This window comes from Dromiciops gliroides, chromosome 6 (genome assembly GCF_019393635.1).
Source record: "Dromiciops gliroides isolate mDroGli1 chromosome 6, mDroGli1.pri, whole genome shotgun sequence".
NCBI lineage: Eukaryota > Metazoa > Chordata > Mammalia > Microbiotheria > Microbiotheriidae > Dromiciops > Dromiciops gliroides.
The window spans coordinates 203839585-203864133 of NC_057866.1; the positions used below are offsets into that span (position 1 = coordinate 203839585).

At 33.3% G+C, this 24549-nt stretch overlaps 1 long non-coding RNA gene across 1 annotated transcript in view; it reads left to right on the top strand.

Moving 5' to 3' along the window:
- Positions 1-24549, top strand: part of LOC122730770 — a 698032-nt gene that overhangs the window by 437024 nt on the left and 236459 nt on the right. The window lies entirely within an intron of this gene.

Consider the following 24549-nt stretch of genomic DNA (forward strand, 5'->3'; position numbering starts at 1 on the left):
TGCACTGAAGAAAGGCAAATTCTGTTAGGACAACTAATAATAGGTTGGGATATGGTGGAAAAATGAGCGGTTAGCTAGCTATGAAAAATGCTGCATATCTGTTAAAATAAATACGTTCAAATATTACAAGAAAAAATGATGGCAAATTTAACAAAATTCTTGCTCATTTTCTTTTATTTTCAAAATCTAATATACTTAGTAAGATCATTGCTCCAGAAATTAAAATTTGTTTTATAATTTAGAAAATATTCAATAGAATTTTAATAAACAAATATGAAACTTTATTTTTATGGTACTTCTAGAATGATGATTAAAAGCTAGAATGTTGATAATGCATGAGGTAAAAAAACTACAATAAAACTTAGTTTATAGGACCATATTTTCATCATAGTAGTAACAGTAATAAAGATGACTCATAACTGAAGTAGCACGTAAGAATAAGTTAACTGTTTGAATAAGCTTTTTTTCTGATAAAAAGTTCTTAATGTCCCCAAAAAGGAATGTTATTATAATCAACTCTAAATTCAAATGATCAGAATAAACACCTGTATGCAAACATTTCACATCTCTTAATAGATTACAAAGATGTTATCTAAAAAAATTCTACCTAAGAAAGAATATTTGGTTCTCTGTACATATTGTAATAAGCATAAATTAAACTTAGACTAATCTGACCCCATTCCCGAGGAAAAATACAAACAGAGTGCAAGGGACTGATACAATTGAAAATATCCTCAATATGTAATAATAGGCCTTGACCAACCTTTAAAGAGTTAAACACCCGGATTTATGAATGGTGACGTTTTTGAAAAAAGATAATTTTTTAAAAACTAGACAAAATAATATATGGAAAAAAGAAAAATGACTTGGTCATGAATGAGGAATGAACATATGCCTGATTATTTAAATGGGTCTGGGTTAAAATTTAAAAACCTTTTTTTTTCCCATATAAGAAAAAAAATGTGTTGCTTAGATTCTGAGGTTATCCAGAAGTGGTTGTTTAATTCAAAATTTCATATTTTTACAATATGAATAAAAACCAAGTCAAATAATGATGTGAGATGAATTTTGCTTCTAACCATAATAGTTTTATTTAAATGTTTTAATATTTCAAAGCATGTTTAAACATATATATGAAAATTTCTCCATAGTATCCTATTAATTGCAATTTAAAAAATAATTTGGATACAAATTGGCTTGTATGTATCTTGAATATGGCTGATGGAGGAAAAATGAGATGTAATCACAGGATAAGGAGGTAGATGTATACAGTAGGTGGAGCCATGGGCCTTGAGTTTTGTATGATGATGATGTCTTTCCTCTAACCGGTGTTCTTATCTTTCCTATTTCCTACTCAACTTGTAGAAAGAACAGCCTTAATTTACTTTACTCCCTTGAGATCTAACTTTCTTAAATCTAATGAATCTTTTCCAAAAGTCTTTGATGAACTCATTATCAAATCTATTGGCCTTTTCTCATCTCTCATTCTTTTTGGCTTCTTTGTTCTAATTGAGCATTTTGACAACTCACTCCTTCTTGAAACTCTCTCCTCCTTTGAAATCTGACTTCCTGAACTCTCCTGGTTTTTTCTTCCTATTTGACTAGTATTGTCTATTTTCCAGCTCCTCTTCTTTATCTAATTTGCCTCCTTCATTGGTATTGGACAAGATGACCTCTCAGTCTTTATAGGGCTCCAATTCTAGCTTGGTCCCAATTAGTGAAAATAACAAATCCCCTGAAGTGATTGAATATATTTGAATCCATCTATTTGAAGTTATAATTATACAAAAATATGATGATTTATTTCAGCCCTAATGGAAATATAAAGTATGAACTGAAGTAATATAGTCATTTCATGGGATTATTTATTTGCCTTGACACCTTGCTGAATATAAGACTCTCTATTCCTCCAGGATCCCTTTTTTCATGTCAAAAATTTGTTCTACCATGAACATGCAGGTGGGTATAGCCTAACTTTACAGATAGAGAATGACTTCAAAACACTACAGTATAATTTCAAATTCAATAATTTTGCCACCTTTCTCCCTTGCCTAGATGCAATGTTTGTCTTTATGTTATGGGGCAAAGAAGTTGCATGGCACAATAGAAAGAAAACTGGCCTTGTAGTTTATAATATCTGTGTTCAAATCCAACCTTTGACATATACATAAACACATATGTATATAGACTGGGCCAAGTTACTTAAAACTTTCTGTGTTCTAGAATTTTTGCTGAGACTTTCAGTTGCACCAAAGGTGCTCATCTATATTAATTGAGAAATTTCTTTACATAGAGCTCACTCTACCGTTGAAATCACAGATTCAGTAGAAAACAAGTTATATGCCTGCAACCAGGTAACATCTTGGAGCAAAGCAGCAATAAGCAATAATAGCTTTCAACCATTGTCACCCAGTCAGTATATGCAGTGTGCATGTATAAGTACATACACACATAGTTCCTTTTTTGTTTTTTTTTTGTTTTTGTTCTTTTTTGTTTCATTTGTTTTTTTTTTGTTTGTTTGTTTGTTTTTGCAGGGCAATGAGGGTTAAGTGACTTGCCCAGGGTCACACAGCAAGTAAATGTCAAGTGTCCAAGATCAGATCTGAACTCAGGTCCTCCTGAATCCAGGGCCAGTGCTTTATCCACTGCAACACCTAGCTGCCCCCCACACATATATTTCTATTTATCAATTTATCATCTATGTATCTTTATTGTCTGCCTATCCATCCATCTATCTGTCTATCAATCTATCTATCTACCTACCTACCTATCTATCTATCTATCTATCTATCTATCTATCTATCTATCTATCTATCTATCTATCTATCTAAATATCCATCAATCTATCATCTATCTATATCTATATTTTAACCATTGAAAGTATGCAAATAGTTACAAATTATCAGCTAATTAAAACCACAATATAAGAGTTATTTTGTCCTGATAGTGTGGTATCTTGAAACAGGGATAGAGAGCAGAAGACCTACCTAGATCTTTGTCTAATTTTGTCACTATCTAACTTTGTGACTGAGTAAACCAGATTGGCTTTTTGGGGTAAAGTTTTCTCATCCCTAAAATGCTATGTTTGTACTGGATTATAAAATGAGTTTCAATGTTATGCATATGTTTTATACCTTTTGCTTTCATTAAGTCTTGACTTAGTTTCTTTCTTTTCTTTTCTTTTTTTTTCTTTTTCTTTTTTTTTTTTTGGGGGGGGGGTGAGGCAATTGGGTTAAGTGATTTACCCAGAGTCACACAGCTAGTAAGTGTCAAGTCTCTGATGTCAGATTTGAATTCAGGTCTTACTGAATCCAGGGCCAGTACTCCATCCACTGTGCCACCTAGCTGCCCCAAGGGTTGACTTAGTTTCAGCCAAATTTTCTGAATATACACTCTTAAACATTGGGGATATTTTGGGGGGTGGTGGTGGTAATTTAAGTAACCTTAGGTTCAAGCAAATATTGTCCATATCTTACCTAAATATTTGTAGATTTAACTTAAAACCACTCTCTATTCCACCTTTCTATGGTGGTAGTCAACTTAGATTTGATTTTGATTAGATTTTGATTTCTTAACATATTTCCTTTAAATATATGAAGATGCACATATATGTGTGTATGTACATATATACACATAAATGAGGAGTAGCTAGCTAAATGGACATTGGATATATATGTACACGCAAATATATTTATATATGTATGTATACAAATAAATATACATCTATATCTATATAAAAGATTTCACTGTTCTAGGCTATCTATTGTGTTGCTATATTTATATCTATAGATAGATAGATCTCCTGAATTCATTTTGCTAACTATTCCTCACATGTTTCAGTGGAAGAAGAATACAAATGTGCTAAATAATAGATCATTTAAAAGGTTATTTACCAGGGGTAGCTAGGTGGTGCAGTGGATAAAGCACCAGCCCTGGATTCAGGAGGACCTGAGTTCAAATTTGACCTCAGACTCTTGACACACTTACTACCTATGTGACCCTGGGCAAATCACTTAACCCTCATTGCCCTGAAAAACAAAAAGGTCATTTAATATAGTTACATACTGCTTCACAACTATGTGATTTAAAGATTTCCTATATAATATTGGACTTAGGCAATCATGTACTGTATTTAACTAAATATTTCACCCTATAAAACAAGTTAGTACTTTGCTCATTGTCATTATTCTCTGCAAACTGGGTTACCGGGAAAGAACATTTCTTCTATATTTACTGCTACATTTAAGAAAATATAAGATTAAAAAAAATCTCCTGTTACACATTTTATAGCTTAAATTAAGTTGTATATTAGAACCCTATTGTGCTGATCCAATAAAACTGCAATTGTACATTTTTGCAAAATATAGTACTATGTAAAATGAGTGAATAAAAGCAATTATAGGTTGAATGGGCAATTCTGTTATTTCAAAATTATGTGAGATTATGGAATAATGTAATTGCCCTACTCTTTAGCTAAATTGAGAAATAATTGGGTGTTTATTAGCAACTGTCTGATATGATATTGGTCTTTTTTTCCAACCTGTTTGGAAGAAAAAAGTAAAACTCTCTGAATTCCTCAGAAAACTTGCTGATTATTTTCACCAATGTTTAATAGCAGATACCAATGATTAGTCCCAAATTTCAAGGTAAAGACAATTTATATTCATTCTTTCTCCAATAAATTCTCCACAGATGCTACCATCAATTCCTTCCTTCTCCTTACCCGCTATGAATGGAAGCTTCTCCAAATTACAGATTATTTCATTTGTGTCAATGCATCCCCAGAATTGTGCCTGGAAAATAGTAAGCACTCATTAAAATCTAGTCTGTTGGTTGGTCATTTGGTTATTTAAACAAAGACAAAGTAAATCATTAAGTCTCCGAGAAAGTTTTCCCCAATTCTTACCCCTAAAACTGACAAAGAATTATGTATCATATTACATATTGTATATTATTTTATGTGTTATCTATTATCTCTGTGTATGTTTCAGATATCCTTAACTAGACTATAAGTTCCACAAGAGAAGGAACAATCTGTTCCTCCCAAAATGCCTACCATAGTTCCCCATATGCACAGAAGACATTTAATAAATGTTTATTTAAATATAAGCTTATTATGTGTTATTTAATCATTTAATGCTTAAGTGTTTAATTTAATGGTAATTGTTATTTATATTAATAATTTAATCAATTAAACATCAATTGTTGATATAATTTAATTAAATATTAATTATTATTGATACCAGTGACTTAATTATTTAGTTAATTATTATTGGTATTAATAATTTAACTAATTAATTAAATAATAATCATTATTGGTGTTAATAATTTAATGCATATTTAATACATTCAAATTTTCTCATTGAGTAAAAAGAATTCAATAACTAGTCTTGCGACTGGATGGAGTTTTAAAGAATTATGATGCTTTTATATATCAAAGCTTAATGTTTCCTTTCAGCAGTCTTCAGAGGAATGACTCATCATTTTACATGCCTTTATTAAGACTATGTTTTAGGAGAGGGCTAACTTTTTATATAATGTACATCTTTATATCAACATTTAATTTATAAAAGTTTTTCATTGGATGGTTTTGCTGCTTTTCCTTCCACGTGTCGGCATCTTCAGCTATTTTAATCAGTAAGAAAATAAGTAAGTACCCTTTCCAGAAGATGCAGAATTGCCAAACCACCAGATTATTTTTAGACCAGCAGAAATCAGATTAGGGATGTGCTGTAACATGTCTAAGAACCAGCTCCCCACAAGCATAGTACACATTTTTCAGTTAAATCTGCATTCTTTGTATTTTCTCTATCTTAAGTCGAAACAATCCTCAAAATTAAACAGTTTATAGAGTTTTCCAGTTTCCGAGGTAGAAATGCTGATGCTGAAAATTTAACAATCCCTCTACCATCACCACCACCCCCATCCATATGAGCTGATTCCAGCATAACCCTGTCCTAAATGACTGTAAATTCCTGTTCTTCAAATGAAAGGATTTTTTTTTCCTTTAAATTATGTTTAAGCTGATAGTTTTACTGAGTCATGAGATCAGCTACATTGGGTTGTCAAATTTGCTTTTTAACATCACTTCACAAGCTTCAAAACACATGCACCATGGGGCGGCTAGGTGGCGCAGTGGATAAAGCACCGGCCCTGGATTCAAGAGTACCTGAGTTCAAATCCGGCCTCAGACACTTGACACTTACTAGCTGTGTGACCCTGGGCAAGTCACTTAACCCCAATTGCCCCGCAAAAACCAAACCAAAACAAAACAAACAACAACAACAAAAAAACAAAACCAAAAACCCCACATGCACCTGAGAATAGGAATGCTCTCTTTGGTAGCAAGTTAACTAGAACTTGTGTCATCAAATGTCTTTCTCTGAAGTCAGGTTTATTTGCAACTTCCCCTTCCCAAGCCCTAGCATATCCCAATAAGATGGCCCCACTGGAAGCTCATTAGCTTCATTATCACTGCTTTTTTTGAATAGTACCTAGATAAAATGTCCGTTCTTGATGCACAGTCACCTCTCCTATCTATACTGGGCAATCCCTAGGCAAGGAGACCCAACCCTCTCCAGGGTCTTTTCCCATCTATTATTGTCATTTTTGACTCCTTATACCAGGCCAACTTTTTTTTTTTTTTTTGGTGGGGCAACAAGGGTTGTGACTTGCCCAGGGTCACACAGCTAGTAAGTGTCAAATATCTGAGGTCGGATTTGAACTCAGATCCTCCTGAATTCAGGGCCAGTGCTTTGTCCACTGCACCACCTAGCTGCCCCCCCAACTTATTTCTAGTTTTGAATCTATTGTTACCAAATATATTATACCCATCCCCAACTCCACATTTGCCAATCGTCCACAATCATCTTCTACTAGGTTTTGGCAGGCTAGTCCTTTCTAAATAAAAATAAACCATTAGCTTCAAATATCAGTATGTATAATGATAATTATTATGTACATATACTAAAGGGAGTATGTGATAATAAGAGATCCATTAAGTATATGAACTATCAGCAACTCATTATACTTATACAGATGTGTTATGAAAGAATTTTATAAGGTTTAAGGGCTGATAGCACAATATATAGAGTACTAGGTATGGAGTCAGGAAGGCCTGAGAACAAATCTGGCCTCAGATACTATCTATATGGTCCTTGTCAAATCACCTAACTACTGCATGCCTCAATTTTCTCAATGACAAAATCCAGATAATGATAGCACTCATCTCTCAAAGTTGTTGTGAGAATAAGATTAGAATATTTATAAAACACTTTATATACAGGAAAGCACTATATAAAGGCTATTATAATTAGCTATTTAAATATATATATATATATATATATGTGTGTGTGTGTGTATGTGTGTGTGTATGCTTTGTTTTTCCACAATTATATATTAAAACAATTTTAAACATTTTTAAAAAAGTTTTGAGGTCCAAATTCTATCCCTCCTTCTCCAATTGACAAATGATCAAAGGATACGTATAGGCAGTTTTCGGATGAAGAAATCAAAGCTATCTATAGGCATATGAAGAAGTGCTCTAAATCCTTTTGATTAGAGAAATGCAAATTTTAAAAAATCTCTGAGGTATCACCTCATACCCATTAGATTTACTAATATGACATATGACAAAAAAAGCAAAATGATAAATGTTGGAGAGGAGGTAGGGAAATCGGACACTAATGGACTACTCTTGTTGGAGTTGTGAACTGATACAGTCATTCTGGAAAACAATGGAACTATGCCCAAGGGGCAACCAAACTGTGCATATTCTTTTATTCAGAAATACCACTACTAGTTCAATATCCCAAAGAGATCATTAAAAAGGGAAAAGGAAACATATGTACAAAAATATTTATAGTAGCTCTTTTTGTGTTGGAAAAGAGTTGAAAATTGAGGGGATGACCAATCAATTGGAGATTTGCTGAACAAGTTGTGTTATATGAATGTAATGGGATGCTATTGTGTTGTAAGAAATGATGAGCTGGCAGATTTCAGAAAAATCTGGAAAGATTTGTATGAACTGATGCAAAATGAAGTGAGCAGAACCAAGAAAACATAGTACACAGGAACAAAAATATTGTGGGATGATGAAATATGAATGGCTCAGCTCTTAGTAAAACAATGATCCAAGAAAAGTACAAAGGACTCACAAAGAAAAATGCTATCCACATCTAGATAAAGAACTTGTGGACTCTGAATGCAAATAAAAGCATAACTTTTTCAATTACTTTATTCTTTTTCTTGTTTTTTTTTTCCTTTTGATCAGTTTCTTCTTTCACAACTGTGATATGGAAATATGTTTTATATGATATTATATGTATAATTTATATTAAATTGTCTATCATTTTAGGAAAAGGGGAGGTGAAGGAAGGAAGGGAGGGAAGGAGAACAATTTGCAACTCAAAATTTTGTAAAAATGAATGTTAAAAATTTTCTTAACCTGTAATTGAGGAAAAAAATAAAGTGCTATTAAAAATTATATCCCTTCCTCTCTCCCTTCCCTCTTGCCCCAAGATGGTAAGCAATGAGATATAGGTTGTACATGTGCAATCATGTAAAAAAATTCCATATTAATCATTTTATACAATAAAACTCAAATAAAAGAAAAAGAATACACGAAAGTGAAAATAGCATGCTTCAGTTTGTATTAAACAATATCAGTTCTTTCTCTGCAGACAGATAGTTTGCTTCCTCATTATTCTTTTGGGATTGTCTTGGAGCATTGTATTGCTGAGAGTAGCTAAGTCATTCACAATTCACTGTTCAATATTGCTGTTATTGTGTACATAGTTCTGGCTCTCCTCACTTCGCTTTGTATCAGTTCATGTCTTTCCATTTTTTTCTGAAATCATCCTGTTTGTTTTTTCTTATAGCACAATAATATTCCATTATAATCATATACCACAGCTTGTTCAGCCACTGCCAATTGATGGGCATCCTTTAGATTTCTAATAATTAGTTATTTTAAAGGTGATATATAATGTACTATATATATTTAATTCATATCCCTTAATATAAGTGATATACCAATGTTTCTATAAGAATAATGAAACAGCTGCCTCTTCATGGCCTACTTTATCTGTGTGGAGATATTATCACTGAGACTTCCTGACCTCTAACTGAGAAAGAGAAAATGAGAGAAAATCAATGCTGATCACTGTTTTGTGCTTTTGAAGAGTAAACAGCCTTCTACCCACAAATTGGCCACCAAGCACATGGTTCTACACTGTGCCCTATTGTTTTGTCCTCAAAATCATAAGAGAAGCAAGACAGAGAAGCCAAGAAACTTTTCCTGTCTAAGTAAAGAAGAGAAACAAGAAAAAACTTCCTTCTTTCTCAAGGAGAAGACAAAACAATTAATGGAAGTGACTCAGGAATATGTACATTTTAAATTCTTAAGACATTGAGTTAAATCCAGTCTAATGCTATTATTTGAGTCCACCTCTCACTATCTCCCTTCCTTTTCTCTAGTTTAGGAACCAGTATCTTTTATCCTTCTATGGGTCTGCCTCTAGCTCCCCAGTTTTAGTTGAGTTAAAATAAGAGAAATACGCAAGAGGAAGTAGCATTTGGACACCTTTTTTTAGTGCTCAGGTAGGGAAGTCATTTCTCCTAATACAAGTCACAAGTTTAGCTTTGGCCCCATCTTCTTAGGAAGGGCTTTGGAAAATGACATGTTCCTGCTTATAATCCTATGGTAATATTCATGGGCACATCAAAAATCAATGTTTGGACTACTCCCTTCTTCCTCCCTCTCAGAAGAAAGCTCATGAATGGCTCATAGGCAAAGCTATAACCCATGAACCAGGACCAACCTTGTTACCACTGATAATATGGGAGGATCATTTCTCTATGCTAATTTTAATTAATGGATGGTTACTACTTGTGACATGTTAGAAATGGGTTTATTTTTAACTGGTTTTAATACTTCCTATTATTTATCATTAAATTCTTATGAGTTCTCTTTGTGTCTATAAAGATTATTACTTTATTATACCTTTGTAGACAATTATTAATGAGTTGTTGTGCTTCTTACCTAAAATCCTGTACATTGGTAGTAATGAAAATCAACAGTCATAAGTAGTGTGGAACTCAATAATCACAGTCAGTCAATAAACCTGAATTTCCGTCCATTCCCATGCTTCTTCCCCTAGATAGAATGTGTTTAAACTAATCCTGATTTTCTAGAACCTGGGATCACCCAATGCCATAACCAGGCCTTGTAGTTTTAAATCATTGTGTTGCTTAGAAGATCTGAGTCATTCACAGTTCATCAGCACAATATGAACTATTTATTGCCATGCAGTCCATCAGGCATTGTATGGTTCCCCTTGTCATACCCCCAACAGAGGCTTGTTGCTTATAGATATGTTTATTTATTTTATATTGAATTTTTTTATTTTTATTTTTTCAATTAAGAAAAATCTTTTTTCCCTCCCTCCCCACCCCCAACAAAAAAGTAAGAAAAACAAAATCTTTGTAACAAATACATATCATCAAACAAAACAAATCCTTCCATTGGCCATGTCCAATATCTATGCATCATCAATGAGTAATTAGTTCATTGCTATTATTTTAGCTATTAGGATCAGAATTTAAAATGTTAGACAAAATTCTGCTTATTTTTATAATTAATTTCTAGTAAATAGGAAATGAATTAGTAATCTTCAAAAAAAATACAAATCTCTGGTTTATGCTGTTAATTTAAATATTAACTGAGGCTTATACCTATCACTTTTAAAATCATATGGAAAACATTTTAACAACAATTATTAGGCAGTTTTCCATAATCTTGCAAAAAGGAGGTTAAGGAAAATCAAGGGAAGTTGTCCTATAAACATAGAAATAAAAGAAGAAAATTATGAAATTGTTTCATTCTGTAACTATATGCATTTCCAGAGAATGACAAACTATTAGAAGCAAAAACACAAGAGATTTCTTTGGAAAGTTGTAATGTAAAACATCTAAGACAGATAATTAAATTTGAGTATAAAATGAGAACTGGATATAAACGAACACAAATAATTACAGTTCTGAGTAATATGTGGTACATAATCATGCATCTAAGTGGGGAGAATTCTGAATTGATATCATTGAAGAGGATTTGAAAAGATAAACTAAAATAGTTAATTTGAAGACCTTCATTTTCTACAAAGCACATTGGCTAGTATGGACAAGAAAGTGATGTGTTAATAGTGTATTTTGTAGAAGTATTTTCAACAATAACAGAAACAGTTTTATTGAATGGATTGTGAAATTGTGTCAAATTTAACGCCTCTATAGAAGTAATTTATTAATTTCTCTCTACTTAAAAACTTATTTGTAAAATGAAGATAAGCCTATATGCAGTATCACCTTCACAGGACAATTGTGAGGGTCAAGGGAGGTAAATTTAAAGTACTGCACAAACTTTAAACTTATATATAAATATTGGTTTTTAAAATAATTTTTGTTATTTTTGACTTGACCTGTGAATCATAGGGAGCTCTTGATGAGGAACTTCTACCAGTGAAGACTCCCACCTTCTTAGTAACTTGTAGTCACAGAGAATGTTTGTTTGCAGCACTAAGTTAAGTGACCTGCTCAAGGTCTGTATCAAAAGTAGGACTAGAACCCAGCCTTATTCCAAAGCCAGTTCTGTATTCACAATGTAATACTGCCTTTTTAGTTATTATTATATTTGGTATTTTGCTAATTAGAAAACTAGAAGATAAAGATAATAGAACAAATTAGCATAATTATTAAAGAACAAATCAGAATCATTGGATCATAAATTTAAAAACCTAGATATCATCTATTCCCAGTCCCTGAATTTTACAATGAGAAAACATGGGGGCAGCTAGGTGGCACAGTAGATAAAGCACCAGCCCTGGATTCAGGAGGACTTGAGTTCAAATCCAGCCTCAGACACTTGATACTTATTAGTTGTGTGACCCTGGCCAAGTCACTTAACCCTCATTGCCCACAAAAAAAAAAAAAAAAAGAAAGCATGAAACTGCTGCAACATTCTTAGCATGTGTTCCTCCAACTAGGACTTTCTCACTCTCTTCTTTCCCAGAAGAGTCCAAGGGGGAAGCTTCTCCCTTCCAGGTTTCCACATGCAAACAGGATAAATTTTTATAATCTAGTGTAAGCACAGAGCCTCCCTGCATAGCCCATGAATCAGGACTTAGTTGATCATTGGCTCTTACTTGCTCTCTCACCCCTGTTTTTTGTAGCTCCTAGTTACTACTCTGTCCCCCAGTTGCTGCTTTCAGTAGCCACTCCATGCTAGGCAGAATCTTTAAAGTTCCCCGCCTCTGTAATCCCCATACTCCTCATAGCTCAGCTAGAAGCCTGCTCTTCCTCTCCTTTTAGATCCCTGTCCATTATAATGTTGACTTAGTTTTAAATTTTATTGTTATCTATCCTTTATTGTGTTTTAAAAATTTATTTTGTTAAATATTTCCCAATTACATTTTAATCTGATTTAGAATGTACTGGGAATGTTGTAACCCATATTTGACCTGTCTGCTCTGGACTATTGACATACTGTCTTATATGTATTACATAGACCTAGATCAGCTGGTTTTAGGACCAACAATTGAGCCCTGGGGTCTCATGGGGAATGTAGTCCATTGGGTATTATTGTAGGTTCGCCTTTGTCATACCACCAATAGAGGCTGCCTGTTGCCCACAATTATCTTAAAGAAAATGTTTTTAATTTTCTTTTGGTTTTTCGATGAACAAAAATCTATTTTCTCTCCCTCCCCTCCCCAAATTAAAAATAAAGAAGAACAAAACCCTCAAAGCAAACATGTATAATCAAACAAAACAAATCCTTCCATTGGATATGTTCAATATCTATGTGTAAATACATAACAAATATCTATAGTTATAGATACATAACTATATATCTAAATATTATGTATTACACATAAAGTCTATCTACATCTATGTATATATATGCAAATATATGTCTATTGATTTATTTTTAATATTTACATGTATATACATACATGATTTCTATCGATCATTTCTCTGTCAGGATTGGTGTCTCATCATGAGTCGTCAAAAATCGTGGTCAGCCATTGAATTGGTCATACTTCTTGATTCTTTTGATGCTATTTGTCTGTACAGTTTTGTTGTAATTGTATATATTGTTCTCCTGATTCGACTCACTTCAATATGAATCTTACTTTCTCTGATATCTACGTTTTTAACATTTCTTACAGCTCAACAACATTTTGTGACTTTCTTATAACATAATTTATTTAGCCATTCCACTTAGAATTGCCCCCTTATTATTTCTATTTTTGTCACGACAAAAAGAGCTGCTATAAATATTTTCTACATATTGATCATGTTGCTTTTTCTTTTATTTTTTCAGAAGAGTAACTTAGAAGAGTAATAATAGGTTAAATGGTATGAAAAGTTTAATAACTTTTGGGTCATGGTTCAAAATCACTTTCTGCAATAGATAGATTATTCTACAGCTTCAAAAACAGTTCATTAATCCACTTGTTTTCCACACACACTCCATAAATTATTATTATTAATTTTACCAACAATCTGATAGATGTAAGGTGAGACCTCAATATTGCTTTAATTTGTTTCTCTAATTAGTTGTGATTTGTATTTTTTTAATATAACTATGAATAGTTGGAATTTATTCCTTACAAGACTGCCTATTAATATTCTTGGACCATTTATCATTTAGAAAAGGGCTCTTAGTTTTATAGATTTAAATTAGTCCCTATAGTTTTTGGAAATATTATTAAAGAAATATGTTGCAAGAGTTTTTCCTAGTTGCCTGCTTCCCTTTTAAATTTAGCTATATTAATTTCATTTGTCGATTTTTATAAACAAGTACATAATCAAAGTTTTCCATTTTATTTTCCATAATCTCCTCTATTCTCTATTTGTTGATGTCTTCTCCATTAGGAAAATAATTTTAATTAATATTTTTGTATCTATAGTGATTTAAAGCTTAGAAAATAATTCCAGGGGGCAGCTAGATGGCGCAGTGGTTAAAGCACCGGCCCTGGATTCAGGAGTACCTGAGTTCAAATCCGGCCTCTGACACTTGACACTTACTAGCTGTGTGACAATGGGCAAGTCACTTAACCCCCATTGTCTAAAAAAAAAAAAAAAGAAAATAATTCCATCACAACCACATAATGTACTATTCCAATTTTAAAGGGGAGAAAAATAAACTTCCAAGAAGTAAAAATTATTTATACATAGTTAGAAGTCAAGTAAATATTTGAGTCAAGTCTTGAACCCAGGTTTTCTGACTCTAGGCCATTTATCTTTCTATTTGAGGTCACTACTACTTTTCCCTTCATTTTTAGTTCTAAATCACAAATAAGAGTATTCTATATGATCTCAACAAAAATATGGCAATAGTTCACTTCTGCTCTTTATTTTTTATGATTCTAGCAAAGACCTCAGATCTACTTTACATATTTTACTCTTCCATCATCTGTTATCCAAATCCTTGAATGAAATGATTACCATATGGTTTCCTTCTTTAGTTTTATAGCAATATTTTAGGATTCACTTTCTAAATCTTATCTGTATATGCATTGTGAAAGGTATTCTTATTTTCCCACTACATTGAAGACTGTAGTGAAATAGTCATTCAACTAATAAAATATCCACGTCTTTTGTCACTGCTTCCTTTAACTGCCTCTCAAAGAACTCAGTATTGAAATGTGATCTGTGTTATTGATCTACTTAGTAGTTCTCACATCTCAAGCAATATACATATCAACTTCAATCTTGGCATTTTTTACTGTTTTCTCCTATTATTTTCACTTTTGTTTGATATCACTTGTGTTTGCTAGCATTATTTCTTTTGATTTATATTCTCTCTATTTCCATTGTTTTTCTTTCATGGCTCCTTGTATATCCATATTAATTTTGAAAATATATACACAGGGGCAGCTAGGTAGCACAGTGGATAGAGCACCGGCCCTGGAGTCAGGAGTACCTGGGTTCAAATCCGGCCTCAGACACTTAACACTTACTAGCTATGTGACCCTGGGCAAGTCACTTAACCCCAATTGCCTCACTAAATAAAAAATTAAATTAAATTAAAAAAATATATATATACGCATACTTATATATACATGTATATATGTATACATATAAATGTATATCTATATATTGTGTTTTGTATATATAGACATATACACACATATGTGTGTACATATACATATACATATACATATATATACATATTTATAAATTATTTTTCAGTAGTACATTTTCTTGTTGAACATCTCTAGAATTTAGTTATTAGTGTTTTTCCCTGACTTTGGGCTTTTGCATAGCAAGCTGTATTATATTTAAAAATTGTTGCCCTTTACAAATTGTTTCAAATTTTTTTTGTTTACTTTGAATAAAATATGCTCTCATTTTAGAAATTTGGTTGTTGGAGCACTGAGGTGGAACTAGAATTTTTTTTTTAAACATAGATTTACTTTTATAGATATTTGACAGTGAAGTAGTCCTATGGATGGGGAGCTGGGCCTGGAGTCAGGAAACTTTGAGTTCATATCTAGCCTCAGACCTTTACTACTTATATGACCAAGTAAATCACAAGTAAGTCATTTAACTTCCATCTCCCTCAGTTTCTTCAACTATAAGATGAGGGTAATAATAGCCACTGAATCCCAGGGTTGTTCTGAGGATCAAAAGAGATATTTGGTAAATGCTTAGCAGAGGACCTATCACATAGTGGGTACTATATAAATGCTATACTTACTGTTATTAAATTTTGCTCTTTTTTCTCCTTTTGGCACTTTGAAATTTAAAAATGTCCAACCAAGATCAGAGTGCCATGCTCCCAGGCATTCTGTTCAAACTATGTATGTATATATATATATATATATATATATATATATATATATATTAGTTTGAATAGATGATAATTTTTTCACTGGTGTAGGAAAGTATAAGAAAGCAGAAACCATTTTGTGAGCTTCCTTTATAATGCTACCTAGCTATTCTCTTAATTTCCATTTTTTCTTTGCCTCCTTGATTATACTTTTATTCTCTGAATCACTAATATTTCTGGACCAATTGTATTTCTCTATATTTTCTACATAAGTTCCAAACATCCACTTAAAAATAATTGTCCATATGTTCCCATATCCTATTGCACTCCTCCCTCCCTTTCTTCTTTCCAATTTCTTTTTTTTGTATACAAAACTTTCACCTCATGCAAGTCTCAATACTAATTTAAGCACTCAGACATCAAGATTTTGAGTTTGCTTAAATTCATTGTTCTTTTTTTTTGAGTGGCGGGCAGGGCAATGAGGGTTAAGTGACTTGCCCAGAGTCACACAGCTAGAATTTATCAAGTGTCTGAGGCTGGATTTGAACTCAGGTCCTCTTGAATCCAGTGTCAGTGCTTTATCCACTGTGCCACTAAGCTACCCTGCTTAAATTCATTGTTGAAAACATTTCTCTTTTTCTTAACTTCTTGATGTCCTTTACTATATTTGGAGAAATAATGGGGACAACAATTTTCTTAGAAACACTGAAGACTATAATGAAATACATAAGGAACTTTCATTTATTTATTTATTTAGTGGGCTTTTTTTTTTTTAAGGAGATTTAGATGCATTTTTGGAGGTAGAGGAATTTACCATTACATTTATGAATAAAATAAATGACTGCATCACCACCCTGAACAAGAATCTAAATTTGTAATTTCATGCATTCAATTGATATTTATTGATTTCATTCATTCATTTGATCATCCAAAAATTTTTCCATTAAATCTCTTCTGTGTTCATTCTGTTCTGCTAGGCTCAGAGATTAAATAAGTAACATACTGGTTAAAATAAGAAAAGACATGAGAAGTAAAAAATAGAGGTGTGCAATATAGGAGGGTAGAATATGAAAATATACAAGAGAATATCCAAGGTAATGAATGCACTCTCTAGCGGTATAACCACTGCTCTCCCTATTTTAAAGATCAATTTAATCAATCCACAAACATTTCTTACATACATAGTATATGTCATGTATAGTTCTGAGTGATTAAAAAAGTATGATGCCAATGAAATAAAAAATCAACATTTATTGTTAAGCACTTCTTATATGTCAGGACTAAGATAAAGGTATGGGGATACAAAAAAAAAGTCAAAATACATTCCCTATACACATGGAGCTTACAATTTAATGTGGAAGACAACATGCAAACAAAAATACAGAAAGCAAATAGTATAGTTCATTCAGCATCTATACTCCATAGTTCTTTTTTTTTTTTTTTTTTTGGATTTGGAGATCCTCTTCTATCATGAGTTCCCTGGAACTCTTCTGTACCATTGCATTGATGAGAAGAATATAGTCCATCACAGTAGATCAAAACTCAATGTTGATGATACTGTGTACAATGTTCTTCTGGTTCTGCTCCTCTCACTCATCATCAGCCTACGCAAGACCCTCCAGGTTTCTCTCAACTCCTCCTGCTCATCTTTTCTCACAGCACAATAGTATTCCATTGTATTCATATACCACAACTTGTCTAGCCATTCCCCAATTGATGGCCATCCCCTCAACTTCCAATTCCTTGCCACCACATAAAGAGCAGCTATAAATATTTTTGTACATGTGGGTCCCTTCCCCCTTGCCAGGAACCATTTTCACTGGAAATGAGACCTAGAAGAACAAGATAACTTGTCCTTGGCCATATAATATAGCTAATCATGGGGGCAGCCAGGTGGCACAGGGGATAAAGCACCGGCCCTGGATTCAGGAGTACCTGAGTTCAAATCCAGCCTCAGACACTTGACACTTACCAGCTGTGTGACCCTGGGCAAGTCACTTAACCCCCACTGCCCCACAAAACCCCCCAAAAAAACCAACCCCCCACAAAAAAACCAAGCAAACGAACATATAACTAATCATTTATGGACCCTGAACTTGAACAAAAATCTTCTGAAGCCACGTCTGGGGATCTCTGTATTCTAAGCATGCCAAAGAAGAGTGAGCTAGAGGCTGCACATGGCACTATGTTACAGGAAATAGGCAGCCTCCTTTCAATATGCTTAAAATCAAATATAAAACAAAGGTAGAAGAATGGTTTTCAGTGTGTGGGTGTGTTTTATATTAGTGAGTTGCACATAGTAGCTACATAATAAATATTTATTAATGATTGGTTGATTTTTAGGATCTCTAGTTTAGAATTTTTTTTTAAAAATTTTATTTATTTATTTGATTTTTGGAGGGCAAGTGACTTGCCCAGGGTCACACAGCTAGTAAGTGTCAAGTGTCTGAGGTCGAATTTGAACTCAAGTCCTCCTGAATCCAGGGCTGGTGCTTTATCCATTGCACCATCTAGCTGCCCCCTAGTTTTGAATTTTAAACTATAAATTTGTACCTTCCATTTAAACACAACTCCTAAGCAACATACATACAAGTACACATACACACACAAACATACACTCATGCACACAACCCTAATTTTTAAAATTTTAAAATTAAAGAAAAAAGAAGTATGAGTAGGTATTTATTTATAAGCAATAATTTCTAAGCATATTCCCTCCTTTGGAAATATTAAGAAATTGATCTTTTCAGAGAAACTGAGGCCCTATAGAACAACTCTACTTTCCCTGAAGATGGAATTCCAGTGGTTACTAGACAGGGATAGGAGTTTCTTTGACATTTTTAGAAAGGAGTGGTACTTCCTTCTGCCTTCTTGACACAGTTTTAGGGGAAAAAATATTCTCTAAAGGCTTGCTCTAGTTTAGATTACTCTTGTTCTATTTAAAGGAATTATAACACCTAATCTAAGTTTTATCCTGCTATTTTAATCTTAATTATAGAATTAGTCTTTGTCTCTGAGTACTAGAAAATATACGAAGATTATCTGGAGAGGAAAAATATCAAAAGTGAGCTGGACCAACCTTGAACATAAGTGAAAGTTGATTGTTAAATTTTCATTGTGATCATTCTTACATAAGAAATTAGCAAACATAATGTATCTGAAGTTAATGTGTTGTTTTCTTAATTGCCTAGATTTATGAAAGTCATGGGAAAATATTAACAATACAGATTAAACTTTAAAATGTCTCTTATATAAAATTCTATTTTCTGGAGAGCTGGTTGTTAAACATTCATCAATACAGCCCTGGCAGGGAAACTCTGCCACTGAACTGCCTCTTCAAGCATCAGTCCTTATAAATATGTACAATTATATAATGACTTCAAGCAAAGAAATGTGGAGTGTTAAATTCCGTTTTTTGGACATTTTATTTATAGTACAAAATAATCTTCTACTTTTCCAAAAGGGTTTCTTTAATAGTCAATCACTTTTAGCATGTATAAACACTTATAATATAGGCAGAGTAATGTAAAGCTCAATCCAAACTGTTAAAATCACTGGCAAATGAAGATAAACTGAAATTAAGATAAAACACCTCACATTAAAATGCTAGTTAGTGCAAGAATAGAATTGAATTTATAAAATCAGATGTAAGCAGAATATCTCAATGGTGCCAAACACAGATAGAAATGGGGTCCACTAACACATACATAAAGATCCCTTTGGGCTACATATTGATTTAGTTTTGAAATCTAATGTTATGTTTCATTGTATTTTTATTTCTTTTATGAAATATTTCAGTTACATTTTATTTTGTTTAGGGACACTGTTGTGGGGACATGTTTGATGCTCTGCTGTAGACCACAAAACAATGAACAAAGTCTGCTCATTCAATTTCCAATTTCATCTTTACTAGAGTCAGTGGTGTTGCAGTAGTCACATTAGTTTTACTTTGTAAAATGGGGTACATTTTGATACTCTAACAACATAAAAAAAACCCAGCACAAATGAAAAAAAGAAATAGAATGTTTATGCCAAGAATAGGGCTAAGAGAAAGGGGGCAAGTCCCTGGAGCCTTCAATCCAACCAACATTAGTGAAACTAGATATCTTGCTAGTAAGATCCACCTAGCCTTACATCTTTTGAATAAAATAAAGAAATGAAACACAACTGGAGTAAAGAATATGATCTTTCCTATCACGGTGAATCCATTGGCATAGAAATCATGAGCTCTGTGCTTACTTGATGATTTATTAATTATATCAGATATCCCATAATTTTTTTCATATCTTTTATAACTTATAGTAACAAGAGCAAGGATATTTATATTTTATTTTGTAACAACTTGCGATAAACCCTTGTCATTCATGTGCCTCATCTATAGACATATTAGCATTTGATAATGTCCCAAAACTTTACCAGTGTTCACTCTGGAATGGACTTGAGTCTAATGTGCTTTTTTATGACACTTGTCACTATAAAATAGACATTAATCATTCTGCATTGGACACCATTCAAGACAATTTGGTGAATGCAAAAGAATTCAATTTGAGATTGTATCTTGAAGGACATTATAGGACACAAATCCCAAGTATACATATTATAGAGCATTTGTAGTGTTGTTGATTACTATTATGGATTTCAAAGATTGCTGCAAATCTATCAGCCAATACATTTTTTTAAAAGCATTTGTTAATTAAGAGCCAGAATTGGGGCAGTTAGTTTGGCAGAGTACATAGCATCAGAGGCTAAAAACCCTAGGTCCCAGTGCTGTATCTGACACATACTGGTTGGTGACCTGGGCAAGGTTATCCAAACTCTCAGGTCTGTAGGCAACTGTCTAAGACTATACATTTCAGAGAAAGTGAGAGCCTATAGTGGTAGGAGTTTCCATGTCTGAGAAATCCTTATAATAGTGAAATCACTGGTTCATTCACTATCCCTATATGTCAGACATTGTGCTAGATGCTGGACTTTAAAAAATGAAAAATCCCCTGCCCTCAAAGAGCTCACATTTTATTTTCTTGACAAAAATATACCTGGAAAAAAATCACACATAGTATGCTAACTTAAAGAAAAGTACAATAAATATAAATGATCATAAATTCATTTTAAAAATGAAAAATAGAAAAACAAAACTCTATTCATAACAAATGAATATATTCTGACCATTCACCATTCTGACAGGGCATAGCGAAAACAATTTCTATGTATGCAATTTGTATATTTCTAAGAGTGACAGCAAGTTTTTTTTATTGTTTTATATGGATTTCAGTTGAAAGAAATATGAAAAGTCAGAATGAAATTGATAATATTGGCCTGTCCCCTTTCCTTTTTTGTAGGCAAGCCATTTTGTTAACCTAAAAATTGGAGGGAACGAACAATGACATTCAGTATAAAATGGAGCTGAGTCCATAAAAAATGTATGTGGCAAGTGGAAGCAAAGAGAGTTTTATCTGATAAAAAAAAAATACACATTTGGATAAGGAGTGATCCTTGCCTAAACTCATGTAATTGAAATTCACAAAAAAAACCCTCTACACTAGAGGGTTGGGTATATGAGGAGTATGAGGCTTGGTCATTTTGTCCAATGTGAATCGGTGATGTTTTTGGGAATTCTCTAGGTAAGTTGTCATTAACATCATTAATATTAACCACTGATATTTGCAGTGTTTTTGTTCATAGCAATGGGATTGCTGCTTTACTCCCATTGTTTTATGCTTGTTTGTTTGTTTTTTGTGGGCCAATGGGGGTTAAGTGACTTGCCCAGGGCCACAGAGCTAGTAAGTGTCAAGTGTCTGAGGCTGGATTTGAACTCAAGTCCTCCTGAATCCAGGGCCAGTGCTTTATCCACTGCGCCACCTAGCTGCCCCTCATTGTTTTCTTTTATCATCAAGAGCTCACATTTTCTGAGTGATTTTCCACGTTACAAAGTGTCTTCCTCAGCATGGCCCTAGGAGGCAAATATTTCTACTCTTTTCTCCTGTTTGTAGATAAGGAAAAATCTGTCTCATCAAGAGAAAACAATTCCCATAGTGAATCAGTTAAGTGATATGACCAGGATTTATGCACTTCTTGTCTGCTCTTAAGGCCAGTGTTCTTTCCAGTCCACCATCCTACCTAACTCTGTGTCCTTGACTTTCAGTATTTATATTTGTATTACACATGTATTTTTGCATTATTTCCTTTTTTAGAATGTTAGAGAATTTTTTAAAGACAATTTTTAAAACAATTTTAATACAGTGCAAAAGGTTAATGGTCACATTTAAAAATAGCTATTCCAATATGTTTTAAAATCATATGAAAAGAGTTTAGTACTATACTTGAGTTTCATGCCATAGGGCAAGCCTTTTTGTAAAGATCTCTTAATGAGGTCCCTTTATTAATGTAGTGGCTAAGTACACAATAGTCTCCAACCATTATTGTGTTTATTCTCTCTAAATCTAGGTATTGATTTGTCTTTTTGATGTAAGGTCATTTTCAGCAACTATGTTTATAGAGATTAAGTGAGAAAATGTGCATATTTAATATATAGACATTAATAATTTCTTGGCAATACTGATAAAATTAGTAATTCTGTGAACTCATACTCCATGACAAAATAAAAAGTCCTCTGTTTGTCATGTAAAGGTTTTCCTAAGCTGGGCCCTTCCAGCCTTTGAAATCTTCTCATATCTGACTCCTTCATGGTTATTGTGTGATCTACTTATATTGGCCTACTTATAGTTCCTTGCACAGGATACTTCATCTCCCACCTATGAACTTTGTAATTTCTGTCCACCATGCTTGGAATTCTTTATGTTTTCACCTCTGCCTCTTAGATTCCTGAATCCCTTAAACCTCAGCTCAAATTTCATAATTTTTGTTTTGTTTTGGTTTTTTTGGTGAGGTAATTGGGGTTAAGTGACTTGCCCAGGGTCACACAGCCAGTAAGTGTTAAGTGTCTAAGTTCAGATTTGAACTCAGGTCCTCCTGATTCCAGGGCCAGTGCTCTATCCACTGCGCCACCTAGCTGCCCCAAATTTCATCTTCAGAAAACTTGTCCCTATCTTTTCCCTAATACCTTCTACCTACTATATATATATATATATATATATATGTATCCATGAATATACATGGGTAGGTAGGTAGATATAGAAATACCAATACATTCTACCTCTTCTCTGTGTGTATGCATATGCATGTATAAATGTGTGTATCAACATATATATATATATATATATATATAATATATAATTTCTGGCTAGTATATAGTTATTTACATTTTATCTCCCCCATTAGAATTTGAACTCCTTGAGGACCAGAACAGTATTTGCATTTCTTTGTATCCCTACACCTTCCCTCATTGCTTGGGAATTTATTAAGTAAGCACTTAATAAATATTTGTTGAGTAATTCCCTCAGTATCGTCAAAAAGATCAAAAACCCAAATTCTCTTGCTTTTTGTTTCTATAATCAGCATCTTAGTTGATGCCTTTACTCTCATAGCTAGACTATGACAATAATATCACAGCTTGTTTTCATAACTCATCTCTTTTCTCCTTTATTCATCCCTCTTAACTATTTCTAGATTATTATTTTTCCCTTAAAGCATGGTTTTGATAGTGTCACCTGTTCTCTCAAAAACCTTTTAGTGGTGCCCCATCGTCTATAGAATAAAATTCAAATATCCTTTATAATAGGTCCAATTCTGCCTATTTCACCTTGGCTACCAGTTAACTCCTATGTGTGTCCTTTAGCCCATGTTTACCTTTAAATGCACTTCCCCACATCTCTGTCCTGATTCTCATTTTTCCCTCTACCTGAAATGTCCATTTTCTATCATACTTCCCACCATATATTGAGATGCTACTGATCCTTAATTCAAAGTTTGAATTGAATTTTCTTAGAAGATAATAGGTTTCTTATCACTGGAAATGATCAAAAGGAAGATGAATAACCATTTGCCAGAGGTATTGGAGCAGGGTTTCCTATTGAGGTATTCACAATGGGCCCCTTTGTCACTTTATCCAAGAATTCCTTCTCTTCCCAACTCAGAAATTTCTCTCCTTCACACCTATTGTACACATTCTGTGCTCTTATGGTGCTTCTGATGCTATAAAAGTTTTTGGAGGGTTAAAAAATTTGCTTCCTTGCAAAGTCATCATAGAAATAACAAATTAATAGATACATAGAAGTTTGAATAGAAATTTCATTTCATTCTTTTTTTATATAATTACCTTTTGATGACTCAGATCATAGGAAGGAAGGAAGGAAGAAAGGAAGGAAGGAAGGAAGGAAGGAAGGAAGGAAGGAAGGAAGGAAGGAAGGAAGGAAGGAAGGAAGGAAGGAAGGAAGGAAGGAAGGAAGGAAGGAAGGAAGGAGGGAGGGAGGGAGGGAGGGGGGAAGGAAGGAAGCATTTAATAAATGGCTACTATGGCCAAGCACTCTAGCAAGTGCTGGGGATACAAAGAGGAAAGTCAGACAGTCTCTGCTTTCAAGGAGATCACATTCTAATGGGCGAGACATGGGAAGTTTCAACCATAAATCAGTTGGCAAGGTCTCATGGTCCTTAGGGCACAGTAGCAAAGCTTTAGATAATGTATCTTCCTTAATATCGTTTCCACTGATAAAATCCTATCAGTTTCTTATATTGAGCTATTTGACAGTTCCAGGCACTACAGTGGCAAGAACTTTTTTTTCCTGAATCTTCAGTAAAACATGACTGAAGTACTTGTAGAAGCA